The sequence below is a fragment of the Salvelinus namaycush genome, chromosome 7 (assembly GCF_016432855.1).
Source record: "Salvelinus namaycush isolate Seneca chromosome 7, SaNama_1.0, whole genome shotgun sequence".
Classification (NCBI taxonomy): domain Eukaryota; kingdom Metazoa; phylum Chordata; class Actinopteri; order Salmoniformes; family Salmonidae; genus Salvelinus; species Salvelinus namaycush.
The window spans coordinates 49,339,676-49,354,021 of NC_052313.1; the positions used below are offsets into that span (position 1 = coordinate 49,339,676).

At 46.1% G+C, this 14,346-nt stretch overlaps 1 pseudogene; it reads left to right on the forward strand.

Moving 5' to 3' along the window:
- The window catches only part of LOC120050782, a 38,936-nt pseudogene that overhangs the window by 12,471 nt on the left and 12,119 nt on the right, over positions 1-14,346 (forward strand).

Genomic DNA, 14,346 nt, shown 5'->3' on the forward strand with positions numbered 1-14,346 from the left:
TCAAACGACCACCCCTCATCACAGTCAAACGCTCCCTAAAACACTTCAGCGAGCAGGCCTTTCTAATCGACCTGGCCCAAGTATCCTGGAAAGATATTGACCTCATTCCGTCAGTAGAGGATGCCTGGTGCTCTTTAAAAGTGCTTTCCTCACCATCTTAAATAAGCATGCCCCATTCAAAAAATGTAGAACCAGGAACAGATGTAGCCCTTGGTTCACTCCAGACCTGACTGCCCTTAACCAGCACAAAAAACATCCTGTGGCGTACTGCATTAGCATCGAATAGCCCCCGCGATATGCAACTTTTGAGGGAAGTTAGGAACCAATATACGTACACAGGCAGTTAGGAAAGCAAAGGCTAACTTTTTCAAACAGAAATGTACATCCTGTAGCACAAACTCCAAAAAGTTCTGAGACACTGTAAAGTCCATGGAGAATAAGAGCACCTCCTCCCAGCTGCCCACTGCACTGAGGCTAGGAAACACTGTCACCACCGATAAATCTACGATTATCGAGAATTTCAATAAGCATTTTTCTACGGCTGGCCTTGCTTTCCACCTGGCAACCCCTAACCCGGTCAACAGCTCTGCACCCCCCACAGCAACTTGCCCAAGCCTCCCCCATTTCTCCTTCACCCAAACACAGATAGCTGATGTTCTGAAAAATCTGTACCCCTACAAATCAGCTCTGGGCTAGACAATCTGGACACTCTCTTTCTAAAATTATCCGCCACAATTGTTGCAACCCCTATTACTAGCCTGTTCAACCTCTCTTTCATATCGTCTGAGATCCCCAAAGATTGGAAAGCTGCCGCGGTCATCCCCCTCTTCAAAAGGGGAGACACTCTAGACCCAAACTGTTACAGACCTATATCTATCCTACCCTGCCTTTCTAAGGTCTTCGAAAGCCAAGTTAACAAACAGATCACCGACCATTTCGAATCCCACCGTACCTTCTCCGCTATGCAATCTGGTTTCCGAGCAGGTCATGGGTGCACCTCAGCCACGCTCAAGGTCCTAAACGATATCATAATCGCCATCGACAAAAGACAATACTGTCCAGCCGTATCCATCGACCTGGCCAAGGCTTTCGACTCTGTTAATCACCGCATTCTTATCGGCAGACTCAACAGCCTTGGTTTCTCAAATGACTGCCTCGCCTGGTTCACCAACTACTTCTCAGATAGAGTTCAGTGTGTCAAATGGGAGGGCCTGTTGTCCGGACCTCTGCCAGTCTTTATGGGGGTGCCACAGGGTTTAATTCTCGGGCCAACTCGTTTCTCTGTATACATCAATGATGTCGCTCTTGCGGCTGGTGATTCTCTGATCCACCTCTACGCAAACGACACCATTCTGTATACTTCTGGCCCTTCTTTGGACACTGTGTTAACTAACCTCCAGACGAGCTTCAATGCAATACATCTCTCCTTCCGTGGCCTCCAACTGCTCTTAAATGCAAGTAAAACTAAATGCATGCACTTCAACCGATCGCTGCCCGCATCTGCCCACCTGCCTAGCATCACTACTCTGGACGGTTCTGACTTAGAATATGTGGACAACTACAAATACCTAGGTGTCTGGTTAGACTGTAAACTCTCCTTCCAGACTCATATTAAGCATCTCCAATCCAAAATGTAATCTAGAATCTGCTTCCTATTTCGCAACAAAGCATCCTTCACTCATGCTGCCAAACATACCCTCATAAAACTGACTATCCTATCGATCCTTGACTTCGGCGATGTCATTTACAAAATAGCCTCCAACACCCTACTCAGCAAATTGGATGCAGTCTATCACAGTGCCATCCGTTTAGTCACCAAAGCCCCATATACTACCCATCACTGCGACCTGTATGCTCTCTTTGGCTGGCCCTCGCTTCATATTCGTCGCCAAATCCACTGGCTCCAGGTCATCTACAAGTCCTTGCTTGGTAAAGCCCCACCTTATCTCAGCTCACTGGTCACCATAGCAGCACCCACCTGTAGCACACTCCAGCAGGTATATTTCACTGGTCACCCCCAATGCCAATTCCTCCTTTGGCAGCCTTTCCTTCCAGTTCTCTGCTGCTAATGACTGGAACGAATTGCAAAAATCACTGAAGCTGGAGACTCATATCTCCCTCACTATCTTTAAGCATCAGCTATCAGAGCAGCTTACAGATCATTGCACCTGTACGTTGCCCATCTGTAAATAGCACATCCAACTACCTCATCCCCATATTGTTATTTATTTTATTTCTATATTTTTTTCTTTCTTTCTCCTTTGCACAACAGTATCTCTACTTGCACATTCATCTTCTGCACATCTCACTCCAGTGTTAATTTGTGAAATTGTAATTATTTCGCCACTACGGCCTATTTATTTGCCTTACCTCCCTAATCTTACTTCATTTGCACACACTGTATATACATCAAATCAAATCAAATGTTATTTGTCACATACACATGGTTAGCAGATGTTAATGCGAGTGTAGCGGAATGCTTGTGCTTCTAGTTCCGACAATGCAGTAATAACCAACGAGTAATCTAACCTAACAATTCCACAACTACTACCTTATACACACAAGTGTAAAGGGATAAAGAATATGTACATAAAGATATACAAATGAGTGATGGTACAGAAAGGCATAGGCAAGATGCAGTAGATGGTATAGAGTACAGTATATACATATGAGATGAGTAATGTAGGGTATTTAAACATAAAGTGGCATAGTTTAAAGTGGCTAGTGATACATGTATTACATAAAGATGGCAAGATGCAGTAGATGATATAGAGTACAGTATATACATATACATATGAGATGAGTAATGTAGGGTATGTAAACATTTTAAGTGGCATTGTTTAAAGTGGCTAGTGATACATTTTTACATAAATTTCCATCAATTCCCATTATTAAAGTGGCTGGAGTTGAGTCAGTATGTTGGCAGCGGCCACTAAATGTTAGTGGTGGCTGTTTAACAGTCTGATGGCCTTGAGATAGAAGCTGTTTTTCAGTCTCTCGGTCCCTGCTTTGATCCACCTGTACTGACCTCGCCTTCTGGATGATAGCAGGGTGAACAGGCAGTGGCTCGGGTGGTTGTTGTCCTTGATGATCTTTATGGCCTTCCTGTGACATCGGGTGGTGTAGGTGTCCTGGAGGGCAGGTAGGTTGCCCCCAGTGATGCGTTGTGCAGACCTCACTACCCTCTGGAGAGCCTTACGGTTGTGGGCGGAGCAGTTGCCGTACCAGGCGGTGATACAACCCGACAGGATGCTCTCGATTGTGCATCTGTAGAAGTTTGTGAGTGCTTTTGGTGACAAGCCGAATTTCTTCAGCCTCGCTGCTGCGCCTTCTTCACAACGCTGTCTGTGTGGGTGGACCAATTCAGTTTGTCCGTGATGTGTACGCCGAGGAACTTAAAACTTACTACCCTCTCCACTACTGTCCCGTCGATGTGGATAGGGGGGTGCTCCCTCTGCTGTTTCCTGAAGTCCACAATCATCAAGACTTTTGTATTGTGTTATTGACTGTACGTTTGTTTATTCCATATGTAACTCTGTGTTGTTGTTTGTGTCACACTGCTTTGCATCATCTTGGCCAGGTCGCAGTTGTAAATGAGAACTTGTTCTCAACTGGCCTACCTGGTTGAATAAAGGTGAAATAAAATAAATAAAAAATACTGTATGTGGGAATGTCCGTCCTACATGTAGTGTTGGTACATGGAATATTCCTAAACTGCATATATCATAAATTGCTATTGCAAATAGAAGTATTATGTTCAACAACTGACATTTTCAGATATTATTTTGACAAACACACTTTGGTGCTTACAATTCATTCTCCATTGTCATAGATTTGGTGGGCACTGTCATCTGTGATCTTTGTGATATGACTTTCTTTAAGCACGTACTGATGAAACTGTCACTTAATATTTTTTTCTTAAAGTCTACAAACGCTCTACATTTATTCACTCTGTGATAGGGTTGGATCCTATATGCTACTTTTATTATTGTCCTGTGAATGGTTCAGTGCCTATAATTTAGGCTGTGTGTAGAATGGGGCATAAAGGAAATGACCTCTACTAATAAATTACTACTATATTATAGTGATAAGGAAAACAGCATACAAATTTGGCCTGTGTATTCATTTGCCTGTAACTATTCATAATTCCATTATTTTTACATAAAAAAGAGAATACTTCAAAATGAGAAGTTCCTGCAATGGAAAAGACGACTGGGCGGACATAAAGTGTAAAGGAGGGGAAATAACTCCCACCATGCAACAGGACACCTTCAGCTGTGGGGTGTTTGTCATGCAGGTTTGATAGTTATATTTTCAATAATGAATGTTTAGCTGTTATGTGACAATTAGGTCAAAAGCTCTATTTTATTTTTTGGTGTAGATGGCCAAGGAGGTTGCACAGAACTTCCCCAACATCCCCTCCCAAATTGATATGGAACCTTCAAAAACACATGGAGCAACTGCGAAAAGAAATGGCTGAGGATATACTAAAAATGTCTGGTATGTAATGACATTTAATTCAAAGTAAATGTAAATTCTTTATTTTTATGTAGTTGTGTGGGACAGCCATATGTTCAGTTCATGCCTATGATTTCAGAGGTCAACAAAGCCAACAACTGCTTCATGTGTGCCACTGATAAAGAACCTGGATGTGGCCCAAAGACTGACTGGGTTAGTAACTTTATTTAACATGTGTATAATCTTTTGACAACAACGATGGCATGTAAGACAGTTTATGATATAACATAATGGATGGCTAATTCGTCATACTGCATTGATATTTGATATTATTTATAACGTGTTACGCTTTGTTTTGTTTTGATAGAATGTTTTGCATGCCAACGGTGGTTCCATGTGCTGTGCCTAGGAATGAAGACAAAAGAGTTCAACAGAGTGAAGAACACAAACTGGAAGTGCTGTCTTTGTTGTTGAAAATGTATGCTCTACCCCATCCACCCTGAAGAGGCTCTGAAATGTACATCAACCAGGGATAAAGAGAAAGTTAACACTGTGAAATGTTTCATACTTAATTTAAGTTAAGTGTCTGTTGACATGTTGGAAAAGATTAAAGGTCTACAATTTCTGTTTAATTTGGCAATATTACATTTTTATTCCTTGATTTTCTGGCCACTATTGCTGTGGTTACATGGTCAGTATATGTATTGACCAGCAAACCCACTGCAGCCTACCTCACTAGCTCACTCTCCATCCCTGCTTTGGACAATTAATAGCATGACTCTCGTACTTTGCCCTTTTCCTTTATGGTTGATATTAACGACGAACGGAGATATTATCTGTCTCTCTCCTATTGTGTACCGCTGTTAAATACTGTGGGGGGGAAAAAACGGGGAAAATAAGTACTTAGAACTACCAATTATTGTAGATAAATATTAAAGAAACGGGTAAACACAACACTGGACTGAACCCCCTAATTGTCAAACTAATAATAATGTACAACAATATAGACGATACATGACTAGAGTTTATGCAATATGGGTGTATATTCACTGCATGCTTCTTAGGTGTGTAATTCAAATCAAAATCAAATCAAATTTATTTATATAGCCCTTCGTACATCAGCTGATATCTCAAAGTGCTGTACAGAAACCCAGCCTAAAACCCCAAACAGCAAGCAATGCAGGTGTAGATCCACGGTGGCTAGGAAAAACTCCCTAGAAAGGCCAAAACCTAGGAAGAAACCTAGAGAGGAACCAGGCTATGAGGGGTGACATTATTATTAGTTTAATTGACATAACCAAGAAGCTATTGCAAATTTGGAACTATGAAAAATGTATGTTACACCGCGTGATTTTACAGTACACAAACAAGAGTGTGCAATATAGAAGGGTAGTCAGCGGACATTAGGTCACATGACCAAGGAGCTATTGAAATTTTACATTTTGAAAAATTAATGTAAAACCATGTGAGATGAAAATTGACAAACTAAAGGGTGTGCATTGTGTAGGCCCACTGAGTGGACATTCTGAACCTTGTTTGAAGTCACTAGGTCACATGACCAAGGAGCTATTGAAATTCTACATTTTGAAAAATTATTTTAAAATCTTGTGAGATGAAAATGGACAAACTAAAGGGTGTGCAATGTGTAGGCCCACGGAGTGGACATTCTGAACCTTGTTTGAAGTCACTAGGTCACATGACCAAGGAGCTATTGAAATGTTACATTTTTTAAAATGTATGTAAAATCATGTGAGATGAAAATGGACAAACTAAAGGGTGTGCAATGTGTGTCTATACCATTGGGTTAGCTACAACCAGTTTTGAAAGTGTTAGGAGTAATGGTTAAAGAGATTTTGAAATGTGACAAATTTGATTTGTCACTATGTTGACTATCACTATGTTGACGGTCCCTAACTGCTGTTGGTGGACGTAAGGAAAACTACAGGCGAATGTCCGTCGAATATCCAACCTGAAACTGTCTTTACCTCAGTACGCACGTTGAACTGTAAGCCTACAGACCATCAACAGACAAACTCTATCAATATCTGCCTGTTGTCGCCTACCCCCTGGCGGCTTAACACTGCCACTGAAAGGTTTGGTTTGGCAATGAATGAGTGCTGAAAAATATAAACTCATTATGGACTGCTGTAACGCGGGACTGTGGTAAGTATAGGTCCTGCCAGACAACTTGTCGACACTGTCCATTTTGTTGTTGCTGCTAGTGATACAGTATTTGTTAGTTACAATGTAACAAACTGTCTCGTGTTGCTGCTACAATGTAACCACAATGTGAAGAGTAGAGAAGTTCCATCCCTGTGATATCAAGAAGCAAGGTATGGAAACATCGCCGGGACCAACGCTACTTCGTTAGCTGTCAAACTTGAAAAAACACAAGTGTCATTTCTAGGACATAGAACCAATTTGAAGTATACGTTCCTGTAGTAGAAACGTTGGGCGGGGTTTGACATGTGTTGTGTGAGTCGCTAGTCTAGAAAAGTCTGAGGCTTTTTGATAGACTGTTGTCGGTCGATCATGGTGAAGTAGCCTGTAGCCTGCTATCTCTGTGTTACTGTATCTTTCATCTTATTGCCATTTTGTAACCGATGTCTCGCTTGCTACAGTTTGCTGCTAGCGATATAAATTGGCTGACTTGCAGTGCTGACTGAGCCTACATAAAGCCCGCAGAGAGGCGAGCCGGGGACGGTGTAGTGTAGGGCACTGGGGTTGTTTTTTCAGCTGACACACAGCTGAATACGGGCGAACAAACCAGACAGGCGTTGGGTGAATAGATATATTGTCGCCTCATCATCATCATCACTGTCGTTGCATCTGTTGAATGTGTCTGGCATGATCATCATTTTTTGACAGCTGATCAAACTAACACATAGATGTTTGCTTCACAGAGTCTTACTTTCAATCACTGTCATTTATTGCACTTATTGACAGACATGTCATTAAAATACAATATTCGCTGGGTAGTCTAGCTTAAGCAATACTTTTAAATGAAATTAAGTCCAGCCCATCACCATTGCTGTCCTTAGAGTGACACGCGGTGTCACCGTGTTGGCCAGTAGAGCAGGGCTATTCAGTTCCAGACCTGCAGGGCCCAAACCCCTTTGGTTGTCATCCTTCCCTGCTAATCAGGTGACTGACTCAGACCTGGCACACAAGGTGAATGGACTCTCTGCCCAATCAGTGACATGAATGAACTTCCAAGTAGAGAAGATTCCCTCCAGACCTGGAGTTGAATAACCTGTCTATTGGTTTCCCTGTGTCCTATTCACCGTGGCTCGCTGTTGACGCCCCACAGTGCCAAAGTGTCGTCGCTATTCAGAATGCCACAGACCAACAAGTCAAGAAGTACCTCGGCCAGTGGCTCTAGTACCGGACCGGGCCGAGGGGAGGAAAGGGAAGAAGAAAGAAAGGAAGCTGAGCCAGAGCCAAAGGTCCAAGTCCAGGAAGCAAGGGATGGAGGAGGAGAGAACACTGGAGACCCAGAGATCATCAAGTCCCCTAGTGACCCCAAACAGTACAGCTAACATCAACGTTTACCTTACACATCAATGTTTGTGTGTGTAGGTGTGTGTGTGAGAGAGAAAGAGAATGTGTGTGTGTGTGCGAGAGAAAGAGAACGTGTGTGTGTGTGAGAGAGAGAGACTGTGTTTGTCTTTCTTTCTTTCCATCCATCCGTCTGTCTGTCTGTCTGCGAGACTCTCACACGCAGTAAAAAGTAAACAGCTGGAGGGCCAAACTGTGTGTGTGGTTGTGTCATCATCTTAGAATAAGAGAATAGTGTTTACCTCTGTCTAACCCCTCCCGCAGGTACATCGAGCTGACCAATGGGCTTCGAGTTCTGCTAATTTCAGACTTCACTGGTCCCGCCTCCTCTGGAGATGACGAATCAGAGGAGGAGGAGGAACTGGGGGAGGAGGAAGAGGAGGAAGAAGACTCAGGAGAGGGAACAGAGGAAGAGTCTGAAGAAGAGGAGGATGACAAGAACAGTGACTTTGAGGATGACGAGGATGGAGGGAAGAGGAAGAAGGGACACTCAGAGAAACAGGTGAGAGGGTCACCTGAAGAGGAAATAACAGCACATTAGCATATAACGCCCGTTCAGCTGTGTGTCCTTGCTGTCCCCAGTCCACCTGGCCTTGCTGCTGTCCCAGTTTCAACTGTTCTGCCTGCGGTTATGGAACCCCTACCTGTCCCAGACCTGCTGTTTTCAACTCTTAATTATCGGCTATGAAAAGCCAACTGACATCTATTCCTGATTATTATTTGACCAGGCTTGTCATTTATGAACATTTTGAACATCTTGGCCATGTTCTGTTATAATCTCCACCCGGCACAGTCAGAAGAGGACTGGCCACCCCTCATAGCCTGGTTCCTCTCTAGGTTTCTTCCTAGGTTTTGGCCTTTCTAGGGAGTTTTTCCTAGCCACCGTGCTTCTACACCTGCATTGCTTGCTGTTTGGGGTTTTAGGCTGGGTTTCTGTACAGCACTTCGAGATATTAGCTGATGTACGAAGGGCTATATAAAATAAACTTGATTGATTGATTGATGATTGTGTGTTTGTTTATGTGTGTGTGTGTCAGTCTGCAGCAGCGCTGTGTGTGTGTATTGGCAGCTTCAGTGACCCCAATGACCTCCCAGGCCTCGCCCATTTCCTGGAACACAGTGAGTATGATTGTCACGTTCCTGACCTATTTCTGATAGTTTGTTGTATGTGTTAGTTGGTCAGGATGTGAGTTTGGGTGGGCATTCTATGTTGTCTGTTTCTATGTTGGTTTAGGGCTGCCTGGTATGGCTCTTAATTAGAGGCAGGTGTTTGGCGTTCCTCTAATTGAGAGTCATATTTAGGTAGGTTGTTTCACAGTGTTCGTTGTGGGTGGTTGTCTCCTGTGTCAGTGTTTGTCGCACCATACGGGACTGTTCGGTTTGTTTTTGTACATCGTCATTTTGTGTAGTCTATTTTCCCTGTTCGTGCGTTCTTCGTGTTTAATGTAAGTTCGTCGTCCAGGTCTGTCTACTCCGTTTGTTGTTTTGTTAGTTATAGTGAAGTTCGTGTTTTTTCGTCTTGTCTTTAAATAAATTATGTGTTCACAACCCGCTGCGCCTTGGTTCCCTCACTACTCCTCCTTTTCGGTTGAAGAGGAGGAGGACCACCGTTACAGAACCACCCACCAATCCAGAATCAAGCAGCGGTGTAATCAGAGGAAGGGACAGCGCAAGAAGGAGGAATGGACTTGGGACGATGTTTTGGACGGTAAAGGTTGCTACACATGGGAGGAGATCCTGGCTGGAAGGGATCGCCTCCCATGGGAACAGCTGGAGGCACTGAGGAGAGCAGAGGCAATCGGAGAAGGGAACCGGCGTTATGAGGGGACGCGTCTTGCACGGAAGCCCGAAAAGCCCGTGAGTACTACCCAAAAATTTCTTGGGGGGGGGCTAAGAGGTAGTGGGCCAAGGGCAGGTAGGAGACCTGCGCCCACTTACCAGGCTAACCGTGGAGAGCGGGAGTACGGGCAGACACCGTGTTACGCAGTAGAGCGCACGGTGTCTCCTGTACGTGTGCATAGCCCAGTGCGGGTTATTCCACCTCCCCGCACTGGTAGGGCTAGATGGAGCATTGAGCCAAGCGCCATGAAGCCGGCTCTACATATCTGGCCACCAGTACGTCTCCTTGGGCCGGCTTACATGGCACCAGCCTTACGCATGGTGTCCCCGGTTCGCCTACATAGCCCGGTGCGGGTTATTCCACCTCCCCGCACTGGTCGGGCGACGGGGAGCATTCAGCCAGGTAAGGTTGGGCAGGCTCAGTGCTCAAGGGAGCCAATACGCCTGCACGGTCCGGTATTTCCGGCGCTACCTCCCCGCCCCAGCCCAGTACCACCAGTGCCTACACCACGCACCAGGCTTCCAGTGCGTTTCCAGAGCCCTGTTCCTCCTCCACGCACTCTCTCTATGGTGCGTGCCTCCAGTCCGGTGCCTCCAGTTCCGGCACCACGCACTAAGCCACCTGTGCGTCTCCAGAGCCCTGTACACACTGTTCCTTCTCCCCGTACTCGTCCTGATGTGCGTGCACTCAGCCCGGTGCCACCAGTGCCGGTACCACGCACCAGGCATATAGTACGCTTTGAGAGTCCAGTGTGCCCTGTCCCTGCTCCCCGCACTAGGCTTGAAGTGCGTGTCTCCAGTCCGGTGCCTCCAGTTCCGGCACCACGCACCAGGCCTACAGTGCGTCTCAGCCGGCCAGAGTCTGCCGTCTGCCCAACGGCGCCTGAACTGTCCGTCTGCCAAGCACCGCATGAACTGCCCGTCTGCCATGAGCCTACAGAGCCTTCCGCCAGACAGGAGCAGCCAAAGCCTTCCGCCAGACAGGATCAGTCTGAGCCATCCGTCTCCGCAGCGCCATCTGAGCCATCCGTCTCCGCAGCGCCATCTGAGCCATCCGTCTCCTCAGCGCCATCTGAGCCATCCGTCTCCCCAGCGCCATCTGAGCCATCCGTCTCCCCAGCGCCGTCTGAGCCATCCGTCTGTCCCGAGCCATTAGAGCCGCCCGTCTGTCCCGAGCCGTCAGAGCCGTTAGTCAGTCAGGAGCCGCTAGAGCCATTCGTCAGTCAGGATCTGCCAGAGCCGCCAACCAGACAGGATCTGCCAGAGCCGCCAACCAGACAGGATCTGCCAGGGCCGCCAACCAGACAGGATCTGCCAGAGCCGCCAACCAGACAGGATCTGCCAGAGCCGCCAACCAGACAGGATCTGCCAGAGCCGTCAGTGAGCCATGAGCGTCCAGAGCCGTCAGCCAGCCATGAGCGTCCAGAGCCGTCAGCCAGCCATGAGCGTCCAGAGCCGTCAGCCAGCCATGAGCGTCCAGAGCCGTCAGCCAGCCATGAGCGTCCAGAGCCGTCAGCCAGCCATGAGCGTCCAGAGCCGTCAGCCAGTCATGAGCTGTCCCTCAGCCCAGAGCGGCTATTTATCCAGAACTGCCCCTCAGTCCAGAGCTGTCTCTCTGTCCGGAGCTGCCTTTCAGTCCGGAGTTGCCCCTCTATCCTGAGCTACCTCTCTATCCTGAGCTATCCCTCTGTCCTGAGCTATCCCTCTGTCCTGAGCTATCCCTCTATCCCGGTGCTGCCCCTTGTCTCGATGTTACCCAAAAGATTAAGTGGGTGTAATATGAGGGTGGTCATTTGTAGGGGGAGACGAAAGCTGGGATTGACTATGGTGGGGTGGGGACCTCGCCCTGAGCCTGAGCCACCACCGTGGTCAGATGCCCACCCAGACCCTCCCCTAAACTTTGTGCTGGTGCGCCCGGAGTTCGCACCTTAAGGGGGGGGTTATGTCACGTTCCTGACCTATTTCTGTTAGTTTGTTGTATGTGTTAGTTGGTCAGGACGTGAGTTTGGGTGGGCATTCTATGTTGTCTGTTTCTATGTTGGTTTAGGGCTGCCTGGTATGGCTCTTAATTAGAGGCAGGTGTTTGGCGTTCCTCTAATTGAGAGTCATATTTAGGTAGGTTGTTTCACAGTGTTCGTTGTGGGTGGTTGTCTCCTGTGTCAGTGTTTGTCGCACCATACGGGACTGTTCGGTTTGTTTTTGTACATCGTCATTTTGTGTAGTCTATTTTCCCTGTTCGTGCGTTCTTCGTGTTTAATGTAAGTTCGTCGTCCAGGTCTGTCTACTCCGTTTGTTGTTTTGTTAGTTATAGTGAAGTTCGTGTTTTTTCGTCTTGTCTTTAAATAAATTATGTGTTCACAACCCGCTGCGCCTTGGTTCCCTCACTACTCCTCCTTTTCGGTTGAAGAGGAGGAGGACCACCGTTACAATGATGACCCTTGAACCTTACGGATGAGATTGTTTGTTTTGTTGTGATAAATCTGATTCAATGCTGTGTTTGTCACACAAGGGGATATAAAATAGACTTTCCTCTCCTCCCTCTCTCCTCTCCTCCCTCTCTCCTCCTGTAGTGGTGTTCATGGGCAGTGAGAAGTACCCATCAGAGAATGGTTTCGATGCCTTCCTGAAGAAACATGGGGGCAGTGACAACGCCTCTACGGACTGTGAGAGAGCCGTCTTCCAGTTTGACGTCCAGAGAAAGAAATTCAGAGAGGCTCTGGACAGGTCAGCAACACACCACCATTATAGTCTCTGTGCCTTGTCTCTTGATTCGGATTAGTCCATCTGACTCTGTACCTGTCTGTGATTGGCTCTCTCCAGATGGGCCCAGTTCTTCATCTGTCCTCTGATGATCTGAGACGCACGCCATCGACAGGGAGGTGGATGCTGTCGACTCCGGTGAGAGGCATTCTGGGAATCATTTTTTGTTGTTGACCTTTTTCAGACCTTATGCACTGGTTATGTAGTGACCTGCTCCCCCTTCTCTCTTTTATCAGAGTACCAACTGGCCAAGCCGTCTGACTCTCACAGGAAAGAGATGTTTTTTGGGAGTCTAGCGAAGCCAGGTCACCCCATGGGCAAGTTCTGCTGGGGTGAGGGCAGATACACACACACACACACACACACACACATGAACTACTCTGTTTACTGTGTTGTCATGTGTAAACGAGACAGATGTTGTGTTATTGTGGTATGTGACTGAGCTGTTGTCATGGTTTCCACCAGTGGTTGTCATGGTTTCCCCAGGTAACGTCCAGACTCTGAAGACAGAGCCCAGGAAAAAGAGGATCAACGTTTACAAGAGGCTCCGCTCCTTCTGGAAGAGACATTACTCTGCCCACTACATGACCCTGGCTGTGCAGTCTAAAGGTGACACACACACACACACACACACACACGCAGGACCCGGCCGCTCAGTCACACATGTAACTCTGTTGTCCTCCTCTGTTAGTGTGTGTGTGTGTGTGTGGTGTGTGTGTGTGTGTGTGGAGAAGCTGGACACTCTAGAGGAGTGGGTGAAGGAGATCTGCCCAACAAGTGAGTCTCAGCTGTAGATGAATCCCTCACCATTCATCCATTCATATTATAATATGGCCATTTAGCGAACACTTACTGAACCCTGTTCCTCAGTGCTCAGCCCAAGCCGGACTTCTCTGAGCTGCTGGATCCCTTTGATACTCCAGCCTTCAACAAGCTGTACAGAGGTAGAACACCTGTCTATTGAGCGGACCTGTACAGACTTCTCTCCTGATCTCCTTTAGAGCCATACTGCTTCAGTTCAGCTCAATGAAAACAGGATTTTGAATGGGAATCAATTGTTGGTCCCCAAAAATATATGCTCACAAGTAAAGTAAGACATAGCTGTGTGTGTGTGTGTGTGTGTGTGCGTGCGTGCGTGTGTGTTTCAGTTGTTCCTGTGAGGAAGGTCCATGCTCTGACCATCACCTGGTCCCTGCCTCCTCAGGAGAAACACTACAGGTAAGAAACACAACTACAGATAATACAGCTACTACAGATATGACAGATAATACAGCTACTATAATACAGGTACTCCAGATAATACAGCTACTCCAAATAATACAGCTATATAGGGAAAGGGGTATATATATATATATATATATATATTACAGCTGCTACAGATATTACAGCTGCTACAGATAATACAGCTACTACATATAATGCGGCTATTACAGATAATACAGCTACTACAGACAATACAGCTATTACAGATAATACAGATAATACAGCTGCTACAGATAATACAGATGTATAATACAGCTACTACAGATATTACATGTATATAATACAGCTACTCCAGATAATACAGCTATATAATACAGGTAATCCAGATAATACAGCTATATAATACAGGTACTACAAATAATACAGCTACTCCAGATAATACAGCTACTCCAGATAATACAGCTACTACAGATATTACAGATAATACAGCTACTATAATACAGGTACTCCAGATAATACAGCTACTCC